The sequence below is a fragment of the Hyla sarda genome, chromosome 6, assembly GCF_029499605.1.
Source record: "Hyla sarda isolate aHylSar1 chromosome 6, aHylSar1.hap1, whole genome shotgun sequence".
Lineage (NCBI taxonomy): Eukaryota > Metazoa > Chordata > Amphibia > Anura > Hylidae > Hyla > Hyla sarda.
The window spans coordinates 65,934,205-65,953,588 of record NC_079194.1 but is presented as its reverse complement, the minus strand read 5'-3'; the positions used below and the strand labels follow the sequence as shown (position 1 = coordinate 65,953,588).

The window sequence follows — 19,384 nt, the reverse complement described above, 5'->3', positions numbered from 1 at the left end:
ATTCGGCTTCCAGGTAGTGGATCCTCTGTGCCAGAGAGGGATTGGCGTGGACCGTGCTAGTGGACCGGTTCTAAGCCACTACTGGTTTTCACCAGAGCCCGCCGCAAAGCGGGATGGTCTTGCTGCGGCGGTAGTGACCAGGTCGTATCCACTAGCAACGGCTCACCTCTCTGGCTGCTGAAGATAGGCGCGGTACAAGGGAGTAGGCAGAAGCAAGGTCAGACGTAGCAGAAGGTCGGGGGCAGGCGGCAAGGTTCGTAGTCAGGATGGGTAGCAGAAGTTCAGGTACACAGGCTTTGGACACACTAAACGCTTTCACTGGCACAAGGCAACAAGATCCGGCAAGGGAGTGCAAGGGAGGAGACTAGATAAAGGCAGGGAGCAGGTGGGAGCCAATTAAGCTAATTGGGCCAGGCACCAATCATTGGTGCACTGGCCCTTTAAGTCTCAGAGAGCTGGCGCGCGCGCGCCCTAGAGAGCGGAGCCGCGCGCGCCAGCACATGACAGCAGGGGACCGGGACGGGTAAGTGACCTGGGATGCGATTCGCGAGCGGGCGCGTCCCGCTGTGCGAATCGCATCCCCAACGGCCAAAACAGTGCAGCGCTCCCGGTCAGCGGAACTGACCGGGGCGCTGCAGGGAGAAAGACGCCGTGAGCGCTCCGGGGAGGAGCGGGGACCCGGAGCGCTAGGCGTAACAATGCCAAATATGTGTCCCGGACAATTTAAAATGCTTTTGGACAGTGGGTTGCTAGGGTTGGTGTCACCTGGTGCAGTAAAAAATGGTGTTACCCCCACCCCAACGTAATTTTTTTAGCCATTAACACTGACGAAGATATATATTGAAAGAAATCGATACAGCTCAGATTGGACATATCTGACAATGATATAAGTGGCTCACAGGTCTTGATGTCTTCTCTACAGTCTTTATTTTCCCAATTCAGATGGTACATACTGCCATGACTTATTTCAGCTAGAGCCCTCAGCAGAACTTGATGTCCAGATGGCATTGGCTCCTCACTTTGTCAGCTACTTACTAATGGTCCACATAGAAAACACTTGTCAAGTCAGTTTAAAGATAAACTAACAGCCTGCTCACTTAACCCAATATACTGGGTTATAGTGCAGGTAAACAGTTTAAAAAAAATATTGGTCACTTACTTTAATCTGTGTAGTACAAGAATAAAAAACGTGGTCTAATATGGCAGCAAATGCCCAACCTCAAATGCAGTTGTGCATTCATACTGGGGGAGTAGATCCTGTGCTTGAGGTCCGTTGCTAAGGGCGATCCCCATCATAAAATGCATACAATGGAGGATGCCTGCAGAAGACTACAAGTGCCACAATGGCATCCTACACTCAATAAAAAGTGTGGATGTGTAACATATAGAATAATACATAATAACCGACCAAAACGGACTTAGAAAATAAAAAATAGCATGCAAATGTAGCGACGAATTTTGCATGCTCTTAATAAATATTTTTTATTTTCTAAGTCCGTTTTGGTCGGTTAATTGCCCCAACCGAGACACCGATCTTCTGGAGGAGAGCGCCAATACAGCCACCGCTTTATCGGGAGATTTCTTCTCCCCCCTTTTGTGATTTCCTAAGACCGTCCTCTGCCAGCTGAGAACGGGACCGGTGCCGGCTGCACTCCATTCTGCACCACAGCAAGTGGTATCAAGTCTACTATGGTGTTGTGCTCAAAGTACAACACCACCAAGTGAGCAAACCTATTTCCACAACACGTTGTATTTTTATTTTTATTTTAAAGGATAATTGCGCGTAGATGCGCATCGGTTCTTTTCTGTTTTTTTCTTTCACATATTGACATAAATTTAGGTGCACTACTGTGGTAGATGTACACAGTGACATGACTAACCCTCAAAATGATTTTAAAATTGAGACATTAGCCTGTATATCCTTATATGAAGGACGTACCTGAGCCTGCACACCAATGCCAAGGTTTCCCAAGTGGCACAGAACCTAACACTAACCTACCTGTGCCGTATGGGCAATACCAGGGGCCAGTGGGATTAGGTCCGACTCACAGCCTGCTCCCAGTTACCTTCAGTGTGGCTGGGCACATATACAATGGGAGGAGGGAGGAAGGTTATGAGCCCCACCCAAGTTGGCTGATATGTTGCCCGCCTCATTTTGAGGGTTATTCATGTTACTGTCTACATCTACCACAGTAGTGCACCTAAATTTATGTATTATTCTATATGTTACACATCCACACCTTTCATCTGGTGTAGGATGCCATTGTGGCACTTGTAGTCTGCTGCAGGCAACCCCATTGCATGCATTTTATGCTGAGGATTGTCCTTAGCAATGGACCACAAGGGCAGGATCTGCTCCCCCAGCATAAATGCACAACTGCATTTGGGGTTGAGCATTTCCTTCCATTTGAGACCATGGTTTTTCTTGTTGTTCAAATCTTATACTTGGAGGTGTATAAACTCCAAATTTAATGCGCCTTAATCACTATTATAGGCAGCATTTTGGTGCACCTGTGAGGCCTGCAACATATCAGCCAACTTGGGTGGGGCTCATAGCCTTCCTCCCTCCTCCCACTGTATGTGTGCCCAGCCACACTGGAGGTAACTGGGAGCAGGCTGTGAGTCGGACCTAATGCCGCTGTAATTGCCCACTGGCCCCTGGTATTGCCCATATGGCACAGGTAGGTTTAGTGTTAGGTCCCGTGCCACTTGAAAAACTTTGGCGTTGGTGTGCGGGCTCCCGTGTGTCCTTCATATAAGGATTTACTGGCTAATGTCTAAATTTTAACATCATTTTGAGGGTTAGTCATGTTACTGTCTACATCTACCACAGTTGTGCACCTAAATTTATGTTTTAATCTGTGTAGTACTTGCAGAGTTATGGTTATTTATTCTTTCCTTGCTATTGCACTGCTGTACACAATGAAGGCAGAGAGCCAGCTCGCCGAGCTCCCCTGTCTCCTCAATATTAAACTGCCGACCCATCACCGTAATAAATATGCAAATGTGTTGACTCTTACATCACTAGGACATAAGAGCCTGCCAGGGGCTAGTGCTCTGCTCTTTGAGCAGAGCACAGGCACCACTGCCTTGCTACACCCAGCTCCCCACCTCCATTGCACACAGCAGCGCAATAGTAAGGAAAAAATAAACAAACATAACTTGGCAAATACTACACAGATTAATGTGAACGATATTTTAAAGCTATTCACCCGCACTTTAACCTAGTATAATGGGTTTCGTGTGGGTGAACAGGCTGTCAGTTTCTATTTAAGAGCAGCAGGACAGAAGATGGCATCAGATTGGTGATGGAATGAAGGAGGGAAGCAGGGCAACCATTTACCCTCAACCTGCTTATGCCAGTAGGGCAAAAAAAAAGGATTGCCTGGAGTGTCACTTTAAGCCCAATGCGTAGCAGCCATTAAATATTAATTACGTTCCGTAGCTCCATTAAAATATTAGACAACAATTAGCTGCTGGATTATAACATTACAGCTTCGCTTCTGCAAAACTCAAGGTCTTCGAGCCGTAAAATTATTGGCCATGTTTGTTTAACTGTGAATCCTAAAGTCAGCGCTCTATGCGGCCTATTAAAAATAAAATGCATAGCTTATTCCCCTGGATTATATTTAATTCCAAAAACCAATTATTCAGTTCAACAACGTACTTCAAAGTTGGGGGACAATATAGAAAAGTGAAGCTAATAACTGAGAGAAATGTGGAACTCCCACTATCCATAAACACGCTTCATTTAGACTGTAAAATAGGAAATGTGCTTCTGCTATACAGGATACGTAACAGCTTATTCATTGCACTGGAACCATGCAGGGATACATAGATGAGGGGGGGGGGGATATTAAGGCAGGGAAGTCAGAGTCACAATATTAGTTTCTTGGTCAGGATTGTATTAGAACAACTGCCCACCGAGGAGAAAATGACATAACAGCCTGGCAGAAAGCATAGGAGAAGAATTATTTTTCTGTCACAGTGGATTATACTTATTGATAATTGTTCCAACAAATAATAGGAAATCTCCATCCATAATATTGTACAGTAATAGTTGTTTTTGCATAGTCAATGAAGGTGGCAATGAGAAACTGATGCAAGATTATGCTCCATGCTGGTAAAACTAATGGCCACAGAGCAAAGTATACACGTTACATAATTCCCAATACTGGGCAACAATGGAAACAGACCCAAAATATACTACAGCTGGAGGTAAAGGGTAAAATAATAGGTTTGTACCACATATGCACCCACACAAAAGCCTCTGTATACAACTGCATTTCAAGAAAACTAGGAAATAAAGACATTATTTCTGCACGAATTCGCTCAGGAGCAGGATAGATGCATAAAGCAAGAGGGTTTCCTGGTATATACTGTACACCAAACATTAACTCCAAATGTGATTAAAAAGAATATTCCAAGCTTGGCATTTATGGCATAGCTACAAGGTTATGCTATAAATGTGTGATAAATGTGGTTGCCACTTCTGGCACCTTTACCTTCATCATAAGATCAGGGGCTCTTGGCCCCAATCCCCCACTGGAGGTGGTCAGGAAGCTGACAATAGCTGCTTTATTATGTTTACTTTCATCAACCTCTATGGAAGTGATGTAAACAGCATAGCACCAGTAACTACACTGTTCCGGTAACTCAGGATTTACAGTAACAACAGAGCTAGTAAGCGAGGACTCACTGTGTCACCTAACTGGTTTGGCACTAGCCATTGGTGAGGGTATTATCTAAGTGATCCCCAAGTTATGACCCTTTAACTCTCATGCAAACAACTGCAGCATCTACTAGGTTACTGCCTATAGGTGTGTTCTCGGGATAGGTAGCAGTTGGCTTCAAGGCCAAAGAGACAGGGGTGAGAGGTACCGGGGGATCGGACAGAAGAATAGTCTGGGTACAAACCTAGGTCTGGACAGTTAAACCATGTTCCCAGTTAGGCATACATGTCAGGGTAAGTAGCACAGTTCTATAGTCATATATAGTCCAAGGTCAGACATTACGGCTCTGTGACCAGTCATCTGTATGAATATATGACCGGTGTGGGTCTATTACTCGTCCGACACCCTTGATAATCAGCTGTTTGTCAGAGCTGCAGCCCCGGGATGCCTAGAGATAAGTGGTGGTTCTGAATGTATCACCAGTTAAACCTACAGCATTATTGAGCCGGGCACTCTGAGTGCTTAACTGAGAAAATATTAACTGAACAGTGAAGCATACAATGTATGCATTGCACTTAGTATAGTGGTAGAGACTCCTGTTATTGGACAGGAGTCTCTGCTCCTGTACAAAACCAAATCAACCAGGGAATCTTAATCTGATGGCCAGTTCAAGCAAATCATTCATTTATCTCTACTCATATAGGGGAGAAAAGTTGATTGTGGTCAAACTACTTTAAGGAATGTAAAACATTCTATTATATTTTTTGTATGCATATCCATTGTAAGTCTATGTTTACACACCATTTTTTGAGCCTCGTCTAGAGCATTATTTTCAGCCCTTTATATGTTGAGCTGTTTAGACTCAAAGGGGGAGATTTATCAAAACCTGTGCAAAGGAAACATTGCTGAGTTGCCCATGGCAACCAATCAGATCGCTTCTTTTATTTTTAACAAGGCATCTGAAAAATTAAAGAAGCGATCTGATTGGTGGCTATGGGTAACTAAGCAACTTTTCCTCTGCACATTTTTTCATAAATCTCCCCCAAAATGATGATCAAAAACTGTTTGTGAACATAGCCAAAACTTGCATTTAGTGAGTCCCTTAGGCTAAGTTACTACTTTGTTTTTATATGGGAAAACGCCAAGAAAAACGCCAATTCTGCCGCTTTTTTCGGCCAAAAAACGCTGTGGCCAGATGTTAGCTGTAAATCAATGAGAAATCGCAAAATTATTTTTCCACTTGGCGTTTTTGAGTTTGGCATTTTTTAACTCTTTTTTGGCGTTTTTCAGCTCCTTGGTGGTTTTGCAAAATGGGAGCATGTTGAGCCACTGGCGTTTTTTCCCTGAAATCGTGGTGTTTTTCTTCCATAGAAGTCCATGGAAGTAAAAAAAAAACGCCAAGAAAAACGCCATGTGGGTTTTAACTTTTGCGTTTTTTTCAGGTGTTTTTTATTCTCTTTTGGACTTTAGCGATCCAAAAAAGTGATCGAGATAACTTTTTTAATAAAATTTCCTAGGGTACCATTAAAAAAATATAATAAAAAAAGATACAGTAGTGAAGGATAAAATTGTATCTAACGAAATGTATCTTTTTTATGACAACATTTTTATACATTTTTAAACAGGGATCAATTTATGTGTGCGGGCAGGGACCTAAAAATGTAGCCGACAAAAATAAAAATGTAGTGTGTGTGTTTTTCACTTTTTATTCTTTATTTTTTAGGTGTTACTACTACTCCCAGCATGGAACACACACTGATGGGAGTAGTAGTACCTGTACTAATTGACAGATCACCCCGGGTTCCGTTGCGATCCTCCTGTATAATGTATAGATGCGGCCGGCCGCTCTTCTATGGTCCCCTGCACTGCCGAATATATATACACCTATTCATATTTCCTGCAGAGAGTTGTGATTGGCCAGATGGTTCCAGCCAATCACAACTCTCTGTGGGAAATATGAATATGTGTATATATACGTCAGTGCAGGGGACCATAGAAGATCGGCCGCCCGCATCTATACATTATACAGGAGGATCGCAACGGGTGTCAGGAGTGACATTCACTGTGATCTTTTCTTAACTGCAGGTACTACAGCTCACAACATGGAGCAGAGCGTTCTCCATGATGGGAGTAGTAGTACCTACATTTATGGATAGATCACAGTGGGTATCACTCCTGACATCCGCTGTGATCATCCTTTCTATTGCAGAGATGTGGAGCGGCTCTATACAGCACTCGCATCTCTGCTCTGTACTCCGGCCAGTGATATAAATAGAACATCACTCATTCAGATTTCCCTCTGAGAGCTATGATTGGCTGTAACCATCCGGCCAATCACCACTCTGGGCGGAAACTATGAATGAGTGATGTTCTATTCACATCACTGGCCGGAGTACAGAGCAGAGATGCGAGCGCTGTATAGAGTCGCTCCAGATCTCTGCTATATTATGGACGATCGCATCGGGTGTCACGACTGACACCCGGGGAGATATGTCTATTAGTACAGGTACTACTACTCCCATTATGGAACAGTCTGTTCCATGCTGGGAGTAGTAGTACTACCTTAAAAATGTCAAAAAATTTAGAGAAAAAAGTGAAACACACACACTTTATTAAAAATTAATTAAAATTTTGTTATAAAAAATATAAATTTCGTTAAATACATTTTTTTTCCATCACTACTGCATCCTTTTTTCTTTTTTTCTTTTTGGTACCCAACAAATTTTGGGTACCAAAAAAAAACAAAATAAAACGCCAAAGTGGCCAAAAATGCAATTTCCACACAAATGAAAAAAACGCCAGAAAAAAACCCAGGAAAAACGCCAGATGCAGGGAATTGCACTGGCGTTTTTTTCAGGCGTTTTTTTATTTCAAACCAAAAAATGCAGGACAAAAAAACAAGTAGAAACTTAGCCTTAGTGCTGTGCACATGTTGCTGCTAATGCAATGTGTGTGTGCTCTGGGGATTACGGAAGAACAGAAAAAGTGCTAACTTTTGTATTTATTCTCTAACCACCCCGTGCTGTCATCTTGGTAAGATTTCCTGTGTGGTTTAAACGACTTCTGATTGGGGCATCATTGTGTATGGTATGTCACACAGGAGAATCGTAGTGAAACGTTACCAGCAATAAGGCAGAAGTGACTTTATAGGGCTATGTCATTATTGTACAGCATGTGGTCTGCGATTTAATGCAGAAGATATAAGGCAGCAGAAATAAAGGTAAGCGGCATTGTTTTCTAAGGTGGGAGGGGTAGCTGTGCCTGTACATTGCAGTTGCAGTAAGCAGTACTGCAGAAGTACTGCAATGTGTGAACACAGCCTAAAAGTGTTTGCTACTACTGAAATGTGATGGTAATAATTTGCTAAACAACAAGCTGCTGGAATTTGGGTACTTGGAATATTTTATAAGTTTGTGATCATATTAAAGAGAATATGTACCCTACAGATCAACCAATGATGAGTATTTAGCTTTGGAGAAATGGTTAGATTTGGTTTAGCAGTAATAAAAGCTTTTATACACAATCTATAACCAGAGCCCTTCAGAGAGGATAAAATGTCATTAACAATTAGGCTGGGTGTACACTGCAAAATCTCAGGACGGAAAAATTCTCGGTTAAGATTTCAAGTCCACCATCTGAGCCAGGTGACAGTAGGACTGGGCATATATAGCCTTCCCCATAGATTGGAATGTATTCCAGGCAGATTCTGCCGAAAGAATGTCCCAAATCATTCTTTGGGCGGCGGAGTGTCAGCAACGGAGCCATGGAAATTCTGCACTGTGTACTGTGCAGCAAAATCCCATTGACAGCAATGGGACTCTGCTGCACCGGAATTTCCAAGTGTAATTTTTACACGGAATTACAATCGGAAATTCTGTAGTGTGAACTGAGCCTTAGGGTGAGTTCACGCCCTAGTAGCTAGCAGCAAGTTTCCCGCTGTGGGAAACCTGCTGCGAGTTACGCTACCATTGATTTAAATGGGTCCGCGGACAGTCCGCAAATCTGACACTATTGCGGACTGTCTGTGGACCCATTCAAATCAATGTAGATCAACTCGCAGCAGGTTTCCCGCAGCATGAAACCCGCTCCTAGTAATAACGTGTGAACGCACCCTTACACAAGTAGATCTACAAATAAAGAATGTCTTTATCTGCCCGTTATGAGAATAGCTATGGTACAATAGGGGAAGCTGAAGTGCAGAAGTAGAAGTAGGCTGATGGTACACATGTGCTTTTAAAGAGGAACTATAAGTGACTTATAAGCATAAATTACATTTAAATTACAAGTATTTTATTTTTCGTGCACAATTTTTCTTTATTTGTTTGCGGCTGCATTTTTTGTGGATTACAGCCAAAAATGTGCACATAAAATAAAATGTGCCTCTAGGGCTATGATCACATTATAGAATTTCCTAGCGGAACTTCTCTGCTCGGATAGTCTGCAGTATGAATGTACCCCTAGTGGCTAGAGATTAGCGAACTTACAGTAAATTCGATTCGTCACAAACTTCTCGGCTCAGCAGTTGATGACTTTTCCTGCATAAATTAGTTCAGCTTTCAGGTGCTTCCTTGGGCTGGAAAAGGTGGATACAGTCCTAGGAGACTCTTTCCTAGGAATGTGTCCACCTTTTCCAGCCCACCGTAGCACCTGAAGGCTGAACTAATTTACGCAGGAAAAGTCATCAACTGCCGAGCCGAGAAGTTTGTGAAGAATCAAATTTACTGTAAGTTCGCTCATCTCTACTAGTGGCTTATTTTATTTAAAATTCCAGTGCAAGAGCCTCCCTTTGTCTTCAATGGGATTCTGCTGCACCATGCACACCGCAGAATTTCTGTGGCAGAAAATTCCACCCTCAGAAATTTCAGACTCAGACGAAAGAATGAACGTGTTTATTTTTTCGGCGGAATCCACTTGGAAATGGATTGTATGGAGATGGCGCATGTCCAAGAGGTTTTGCTTCAGATGAAATCTCTCTGGCAAGACATTCCGTAGTGTGAACGTACCATTAATTTTACACTGTGTTAACATAGCTTCAGATTTATTTTTGCAATTTTTGAATTTGATGCCGGGAGCAGATCATAAATGGAAGACGTGTATAAAGGAAAGATTGAAACTTCTCCTCTATTCAAATCGATTCCTGAATTTGTATTCAATAATGGCAATTAAAAATCTCAACGTGCAAACACTCCCTAAAAAAGAGAGAGAAAAAAAACCTATTGAAGGTCGTCTATTCCTGGTAAGGGTTTCTTTATATTTAGAATTCTCAAGGTACATAACAAAAATAAAATAAAAAATAAAATACATAAAATAAATAAGAAAAGAAAAATAATTCACAAGGCTGGTTTGTTTCTACCAGTCAAAAAAGCCTTCCATACATCTGAATGTGGTTGCTTCATCAGTAAGCACAGACACATGGAAGACAAACTGCGACAAATCTGCCACAACAAGTGCGCTCACTTAAAGGATATGTTACAGATTTGCTACAAATGAATTGCAGATTTGTTTTCGTATTTGCTGCAGGTTTGTTGCAGATTTTGACTTTTTTTTTAAATTATTTATCTATTAATGATAATTGGGAAAAAACATAACATATCTAAATGAAATAAAAGCAGCAAATCTGCAGCGTGTCTGCCACATGTGAACATACCTTTAGGGGCTCTTTCCCCCCCGTGGGCACTGGTGTCGCGGCAGTGGTGGTCGCCGCCCGGTGCTGCGCCATTTTATGCTAGGGACGTTAGGGACCCACTCTGGATAGGTGGCCTTGATGTGGCGAGTGGGCTTGTACTTTTTGATCAAAAATGTATACTAACAACCTGTTCGTTTTTGATATTATGCTGAGAAGCAATCAGATCATTATACAAGATTGTAGATGTGCGACCATGTCTGTTTTCTACCCAAATTCATACCCTTAGGGTCTATTGACATGGCAGAAATTCCACTTGAGGAATTCCGTCTCAAATTAAAGCCCATGGGGGGAGATTTATCAGAATCTGTGCAGAGGAAAAGTTGCCTAGTTGCCCATAGCAACCAATCAGATCGCTTCTTTCATTTTGCAGAGGCCTTGTTAAAAATGAAAGAAGAAATCTGATTGGTTGCCATGGACAACTGGGCAACTTTTCTTCTGCACAGGTTTTGATAAATCTCCCCCCCATAAGCGGAAATTCAGAAGTGTGAATGGGAATGAAGAATCCCATAGAAGTCTGTGGGCTTTAATTTGAGGTGGAATTCCGCAAGTGGAAATTCCCCTCTTGTGAAGAGATCCAAGGCTAGGTTCACACTACAGAAACTCTGCTAGGACCGCACGGACACTGCAGTCTCCAATAGACTATTTCCGTCTGAAGAATGAGCAATGCCATTCTTCAGGTGGAAATTTTCAAGCGGATTTTCCTTTCACAAATTCACCATACAGTACATTTTAGTAAGCGGAGTTTCTACCTGCAATTTCAAAGCGGAATTGCAGGCCAAAATTCTGTAGTGTGAACCTAGCCTTAGGGTAGTGTTTCCCACATAGTGCGCCTCCAGTTGTGGCAAAACTACAACTCTCAGCATGCCCAAACAGACAGATGTTGTCTGGACATGCTGGGAGTTGTAGTTTTTGCAACAGCTGGAGGCACACTGGTTGGGAAACGCTACTTAAGGCCATGTTCACATGGCCGAAAATGTGCGAAATGTCCGCCCCGGAAAACAGAGGAGGACATTCCACACATTTGAATAGTCTAGCTGGCAATAGGACCACTCGGAAATGTCTCATAGACGGCATTGCATTTCCAGGCAGAATCTGCAGAAAGAATAGATGTGTCCATTCTTATTGCGGACGCCAGAATCACAATAGATTCCACCGTGTGCACAGAAATGTTTTTGTGCTACAGAAAATGTGCAGTGATGTCAGCAGCAGAAACGCTGCACTAAATTGTGCATATTTTGCTACAAATTTTCTGCAGATTTCACACAGCCCATTATTATCTATGGGTGAAATTTACTTAACATCTACAGTAGATCTGACTCAACAGTCGTCCTGCTGCACACTTTAAATCTGCATATAATTTTACGCAGTGTTCCTAATCTCATCTTTTTTACTGTTAAATATAAGGCCAGGTTCACACTAAGAAATCTCTGCCTGGAAATATTCCAGATGGAGATTCCAAGGATGGCCGGCAGACATTGCTGATCCTATAGACGGCATTGTATCCTGCTCAGTATTTTACCAATACATTACTGTGGTGGGAAGTTATGAAAAGTATCAGGCATCAAGATTTAGCCAGTCAGAGGTGTAATGGGAAAGTTAGGTTTCTGTAATGTGTTAGGAACTTCAGGAGTGCAGTACAATAGTCCAATGGGCCAGGGATCACAATGAGGCTACTTCTGTATACAGGGTCAGGCTATATCTGTATACAGGGTCAGGCTATATCTGTATACAGGGTCAGGCTATATCTGTATACAGGGTCAGGCTATATCTGTATACAGGGTCAGGCTTTATCTGTATACAGGGTCAGGCTATATCTGTATACAGGGTCAGGCTATATCTGTATACAGGGTCAGGCTATATCTGTATACAGGGTCAGGCTATATCTGTATACAGGGTCAGGCTATATCTGTATACAGGGTCAGGCTTTATCTGTATACAGGGTCAGGCTATATCTGTATACAGGGTCAGGCTATATCTGTATACAGGGTCAGGCTATATCTGTATACAGGGTCAGGCTATATCTGTATACAGGGTCAGGCTTTATCTGTATACAGGGTCAGGCTATATTTGTATACAGGGTCATGCTTTATCTGAATACAGGGTCAGGCTTTATCTGTATACAGGGTCAGGCTATATCTGTATACAGGGTCAGGCTATATCTGTATACAGCGTCAGGCTATATCTGTATACAGGGTCAGGCTATATCTGTTTACAGGGTCAGGCTATATCTGTATACAGGGTCAGGCTATATCTGTATACAGGGTCAGGCTATATCTGTATACAGGGTCAGGCTATATCTGTATACAGGGTCAGGCTATATTTGTATACAGGGTAAAGCTATATCTGTATACAGGGTCAGGCTATATCTGTATGCAGGGTCAGGCTTTATCTGTTTACAGGGTCAGGCTATATCTGTATACAGGGTCAGGCTATATCTGTATACAGGGTCAGGCTATATCTGTATACAGGGTCAGGCTATATCTGTATACAGGGTCAGGCTATATTTGTATACAGGGTAAAGCTATATCTGTATACAGGATCAGGCTATATCTGTATACAGGGTCAGGCTATATCTGTATACAGGGTCAGGCTATATCTGTATACAGGGTCAGGCTATATCTGTATACAGGGTCACGCTATATCTGTATACAGGGTCAGGCTTTATCTGTATACAGGGTCAGGCTATATCTGTATACAGGGTCAGGCTATATCTGTATACAGGGTCAGGCTATATCTGTATACAGGGTCAGGCTATATTTGTATACAGGGTAAAGCTATATCTGTATACAGGATCAGGCTATATCTGTATACAGGGTCAGGCTATATCTGTATACAGGGTCAGGCTATATCTGTATACAGGGTCACGCTATATCTGTATACAGGGTCAGGCTTTATCTGTATACAGGGTCAGGCTTTATCTGTATATAGGGTCAGGATATTACTGTACAATGGGTCAGGTTATATCTGTATACAGGGTCAGGCTATATCTGTATACAGGGTCAGGCTATATCTGTATACAGGGTCAGGCTTTATCTGTATACAGGGTCAGGCTTTATCTGTATACAGGGTCAGGATATATCTGTATACAGGGTTAGGCTATATCTGTATACAGGGTCAGGCTATATCTGTATACAGGGTCAGGCTTTATCTGTATACAGGGTCAGGCTATATCTGTATACAGGGTCAGGCTATATCTGTATACAGGGTCAGGCTTTATCTGTATACAGGGTCAGGCTATATCTGTATACAGGGTCAGGCTATATCTGTATACAGGGTCAGGCTATATCTGTATACAGGGTTAGGCTATATCTGTATACAGGGTCAGGCCATATCTGTATACAGGGTCACGCTATATCTGTATACAGGGTCAGGCTTTATCTGTATACAGGGTCAGGCTATATCTGTATACAGGGTCAGGCTATATCTGTATACAGGGTCAGGCTATATCTGTATACAGGGTCAGGCTATATCTGTATACAGGGTCTGGCTATATCTGTATACAGGGTCAGGCTATATCTGTATACAGGGTCAGGCTATATCTGTATACAGGGTCAGGCTATATCTGTATACAGGGTCAGGCTATATCTGTATACAGGGTCAGGCTATATCTGTATACAGGGTCTGGCTATATCTGTATACAGGGTCTGGCTATATCTGTATACAGGGTCAGGCTATATCTGTATACAGGGTCAGGCTATATCTGTATACAGGTTCAGGCTATATCTGTATACAGGATCAGGCTATATCTGTATACAGGGTCAGGCATGAAAGGTAACCGAATACCTCCAGGTATGGCACCCTGCAGCATAAATGGCCCAGACCAGCTCACCCTAACTTCCCGCCGAGGGGAGATGAGCACAAAACAAAAGGGGGGGGGGAGGGGACGATGACGAAAGCCGCAGTGGTCTTCAACCTGCAGACCTCCAGAGGTTTCAAAACTACAACAGTCCGGGAATGCTGGGAGTTGTAGTTTTGTAACATCTGGAGGTCCGCAGGATGAAGACCACTGAGAAGGGATTGACAGGCGGAGAGTTCACCCGAGTATAAGCCGAGGGGGGGCGTTTTCAGCACGAAAAATCGTGCTGAAAAACTCGGCTTATACTTGAGTATATACGGTAATGGGTGCCAGAAAGTTATACAGATTGTTCTATTTAAAATAAAAATCAAGTCTTCCAGGACTTATCAGCTGTATGCTTCAGAGGAAGTTGTGTAGTTCTTTCTACTATGACCCACTGCTCCCTGCTGCCACCTCTGTCCAGAGCAACAGAAGTTTACACCTGCTATGGACAGTTATTGACACAGAGCTGCTGCATAAAGGGATCAAGAAATTGATAAATCAACAAAAGTGTGATTAAAAAATGTATTGAAGGGGCGGACGTTCACTTACAGTTCCATATTATATTTAGTAATGTTATTACAGTGGTCCCGCAACATACGATGGTAATTCGTTCCAAACGACCCATCGTTTGTCGAATCCATCGTATGTTGAGGGATCCGTGCAATGTAAAGTATAGGAAGCTGTACTCACCTGTCCCCGCCGCTCCGGACCAGGTCCTCACCATTCCCGATGCTGTCCAAGGGGCTCCCGATGCTGTCCTGCTGCTCCGGTGTCTTCTTCGCGATCCTCCAGTGTCTTCTGCAGAGTCCGGGCCTCGCTTTCTGGTGACGTTATTACGCTGCTGCGCCGGCGCGGCGTGCGTAGTGACGTAATATCGACACCGGAAAGCAAGGCCCGGACCCTGGAGAACATGCGTAAGACACCGGAGGATCGCAAAGTGGACCCGGAGCAGCGGGGATAGGTAAGTGAACCTGCCAGGGATGCTTAAACTGCTATCCGACAGCAGCTTAAGCATTTTGCGCTGTCGGATAGCACTTAATGCGATGGCCCCGACATATAAAAGCATCGTATGTCGATGCTGACATCGACATGCGATGACCTCTGAGAGGCCATCGTATGTCGATTTTATCATATGTCGGGGCCATCGTAGGTCGGGGGGTTACTGTATATGTATGACGGCTGCTGATTAAAACTGCTCCTTGCGATAGACCTTGTGCTCTAGATTGTTTTGGAGCATTTCTAGTTATTGTTATACAGGCCATGACAGACATTTATCAACCGATTTACCCGAGTTTGTTCACATAAAATTGTCGCAAAATTTTTTTTTCGTGCGACAATCTTCCACGAGAGAGGGAAAAGCATTTTTTTTACAAATCGGCATTCATAAGCGTTTTTACAATCTTGACTTGCCATAGTCAGAAATTTATGAACCGCTACATTCGCAAAAAAGTCGCTTAGGCTTTAAAAACCTACTAAATATACTCCAGCCGAACCTTTGCTTAGAGGGGTACTCCGCCCCTAGACATCTTATCCCCTATGGAAAGGATAGGGGATAAGATGTCAGATCGCAGGGACCCCCGGGATCTCAGCTGCAGCACCCACCTGTTGTGGCTTCCAGCAGCTCTGGTGGCTCGCATCCTAACACCTCACGACCACGGTGACGGGAGATCGTAACGTCATGACTCCGCTCCCGTGTGATGTCATGCCCCGCCCCCTCAATGCAAGTCTATGGGAGGGGGCGTGACGGCTGTCACGCCCCCTCCCATAGACTTGCATTGAGGGGCGGGGCGTGAAGTCACACGGGGCAGAGTCGTGACGTCACGATCTCCCGTCACCGTGGTCGGGAGCCGAAGCCTCCAGCGTTTTCGCTTAGGTGAGAAAAAACTCCCGCTTTTGTTTACCTGCGAAAATGTATTAATGCCGTGCAACAATATAGTAAATTTGTCGCACGTAAGCAGAATGGAAGTGGGAAAAAAAAAACTAAAATATAGCATACCTAAGCAAAATTTCATAAATGCCCCTCCATATGTCTAAAAGAAACTGCCTGGTGAAATTCTTATTGGAATGTTAAAGGAGTACTCTGGAGCGCTGGTACTTAAATAAAAAGTTTACCTCATCTGATAGCTCTTTTAAAGACCTTTCCAACGATACCTCATTTGTCAAATTTGGCCCAGCCATTCTCTTGTAATTGTCACCTGTAGCAGTAAGCAGCCATGTCATAAAGACTACATTTCCCATGACTCCCTGCGCCAGCTTCCTGTTAGCTGCTGCTCGTTCCCCCAGGAAATTATAATAAATTATAATAAAGTGACGCCCACAGCTCCTTCCCTTGTGGTTATCTCCTCCCATCCTCCCCCTCCCAGCTCATCAGCCCTCTTCATGTGCCCACTAGCCCACTGATCCATGTGCCCACTAGCGCAGTGTTTCCCAACCAGGTTGCCTCCAGCTGTCGCAAAACTACAACTCCCAGCATGCCCGGACAGCCTTCGGCTGTCCGGGCATGCTGGGAGTTGTAGTTTTGCGACAGCTGGAGGCAACCCAGTTGGGAAACACTGCGCTAGTGGGCACATGGACTAGCGGTGTCGCAAAAATGCCGTAGCACTACGCAAATAGCGTAGGGCTAACGTAGGCAGCGATAGGAGCCTAGCGTTAGCCCTACGCTATTTGCGTAGTACTGCGCATGCGCAGAATAAATTAACTTTGGGGGAGTAGCCGACTCCGGGCGGGGAGGCCGGCACAGACCGCAGTGACTCATGGGAGCGATGAGTCACCGGGCGAAGATGGCGGCGGATCAAGAAGAAATACAGGTCGAGCGTCATCAAAAGACCAAGCTTCCGGGAGAAGACCGGGAAGAAGACCATATGGAAAACGTGAGTATATTAGAATGTTATATAACTTTGTCTCATGCTCCAATTCTCCCATAAAAGGTTAGCTCCGGAGTACTCCTTTAACCCTTCAAGGTGTTTTTTTGGAGGCTAAATGGTTAAATACAGGGATGTGATGTCTGTGATTTGGTTTACTTAGATGGTGTTAATTACTGTACTTTGTAATGGATAAAATGTAGATATAAGTCATTTTCTTAAGTGATTAATGAAATGTCAAACATTAAACAATCAGTTGCCTGGATCTGTTATATTAACCGCAATTTCCTATGTAAAATGTATTCACTGGTGATAATATCTGATGACAAAGCTGAATTCAGAAGATCTCATTTTTCTTAGGCAGATCGTCTTAACAATCTGAAGTCTGGTCAAGCTCTGTGTCCCTTACGGGTAGGGTCACACGTTACGTATACGCGCAGCGTATTTCACGCTGTACAAAATCCGCTTTGCAGTGGGAAATAAGCTGCATATTCTGCAATAAGCAAACATGCAGGGCTTTCCCACAGCAGTCCTGTGTGTGCAGTGCAGTATGGAGGCGGGGCCAGGGTGTCACAGTAATGTTGATGCGCTAGCCCTGCCTCCAAACCTCACACAGGGCTGCCAGAGGAAAGCCATGTGTGTTTGTTTATAGGAGAATACGCAGCGAATTTCCCGATGTGCAACAGATTTTGTGCAACGTGAAATAAGCTGCATATTTGTTACGTGTGACCCTAAATGTGTATTTCCTTTGCAATAGAATTCACTGCTGTGTTTTCTTCATTAAATTATTATGGGGCTTCTCCTGACATGAGGTGGTACCTGACACCAAGCACTGTTGAGAATATTAGCAGACACCAAAATCTACTACTTCTATTTGATGTGCCTGTAATAGCATGCACAACCAACTAAATTGGGCATCTTTAATCCACCTAGTGTGTTTATATAATGTTCTGGATGAATTTAACTCATAGCGCACCTTCCTATATTCGCGATACCTGAATTACCTTAAAGGGGTACTTCGCTGATCAGCGTTTGGAACAAAATGTTCCGAATGCTGGAGCCGTCGCTGGGAGCTCGTGACATCATAGCCCCGCCCCCTTATGCTGTCACACCTCCTCCTATAGACTTGAATTGAGGGGGCGGGGCGTGACATCATGTCACGAGCTCCCGGCGACGGCTCCAGTGTTTGGAACAGTTTGTTCCAAACGCTGAGCTGCGGAGTACCCCTTTAAGCCTTCTTTCAGGCACAACATTTTTTGCCATTTGTGTGGTCTGAAAAAAAGGCCACAAAAAAAATGCCACCTCTTTCTTTTCCTCCATGATGCAGTTTTTGTAGCATTTCTCCCAAAATATGGTGTATTAGTATAGGAGTTTTTTCTGATTTTTTTTGCAACCTATAAAAGTCTATGGGAAAAAAAACACCACAATATCTGGAAAAATGCCAAAGCCAGAGCATGTTGAGATTTTCACAAGCTGCCACTGAGCCAAAAAACACCACTTAAAGGGGTACTCTGCCCCTAGGCATCAAAGGATAAGGGATAAGATGACTGATTGTGAGGAGTCTGGCTTCTGGGACCCCCTGCGATCTCTGGCACAGTACCCCAATCATCCGGTGCATGGAGCGAACTCTGCTCCATGCTGGTTTACCCCTCCATTCATGTCTACGGGAGGAGCCGTGACGGCTATGTAATAGCAGCCATGCCCCCTCTTATAGGCATTAATGGAGAGGGCTTGGTGTGACGACATGTACACGGAAGCTCCAAGGTTTTGTGTTCAGAACACTGCAGTGACAGCCCGGATAAGGCATAAGATGTCTAGAGTACCCCTTTAAGAAATAATAGATATAGCATTTCCTGTTTCCCTTTTTACTCCCAGCTAATATCTAGCTACAACATTTTTTCTAAAAGAATACTGGTGAATATGTCTAGTTTCAGTAGACTGTAACATGGCTGTACGTGTATTTTTGCATCCATTATACAGCCTGACCTGAACTGAAAGCCTCACAAAGACTGTCATCTGAAATTGACCAAGCTTACTATGACATTCTTCAAGTTTGGAATTTTTTAATAAAAAAATTTGATTAGAAAATAATTTTGGCTTTAGGACACAAAAACATTTCTTTTTTTTTCTTTTTCATTCATTCTGTCTTACAATACAAAATTATTTGAACATCATCTGACAAAATTGTGAGTTTTATCATCTGACAAAATTGTGAGTTTTATTAAACGACACATCCTATATTTTTAGGCATTATTGGTAGATAGTGACAGGAATGTTAGTTGGGGTTCGCTATGTTTGCCTAAGGTATCGGTCATATGTTTCTTCC

At 43.4% G+C, this 19,384-nt stretch overlaps 1 protein-coding gene across 5 annotated transcripts in view; it reads left to right on the top strand.

The window, feature by feature from the left end:
• GRAP2 (GRB2 related adaptor protein 2) overlaps positions 1 to 19,384 on the top strand; it is a 253,216-nt gene that overhangs the window by 42,619 nt on the left and 191,213 nt on the right. The window contains exon 1 of one of the 5 annotated variants that reach the window (XM_056524017.1): positions 7,767 to 7,893. The exons of 3 other annotated variants lie outside the window; for them this stretch is intronic. The gene's annotated coding sequence lies outside the window, so the exon portion shown is untranslated. Of the gene's footprint in view, positions 1 to 7,766; positions 7,894 to 16,946; positions 17,068 to 19,384 lie in introns of those variants that run through there. One more of the 5 variants, XM_056524018.1, reaches the window with a different exon arrangement.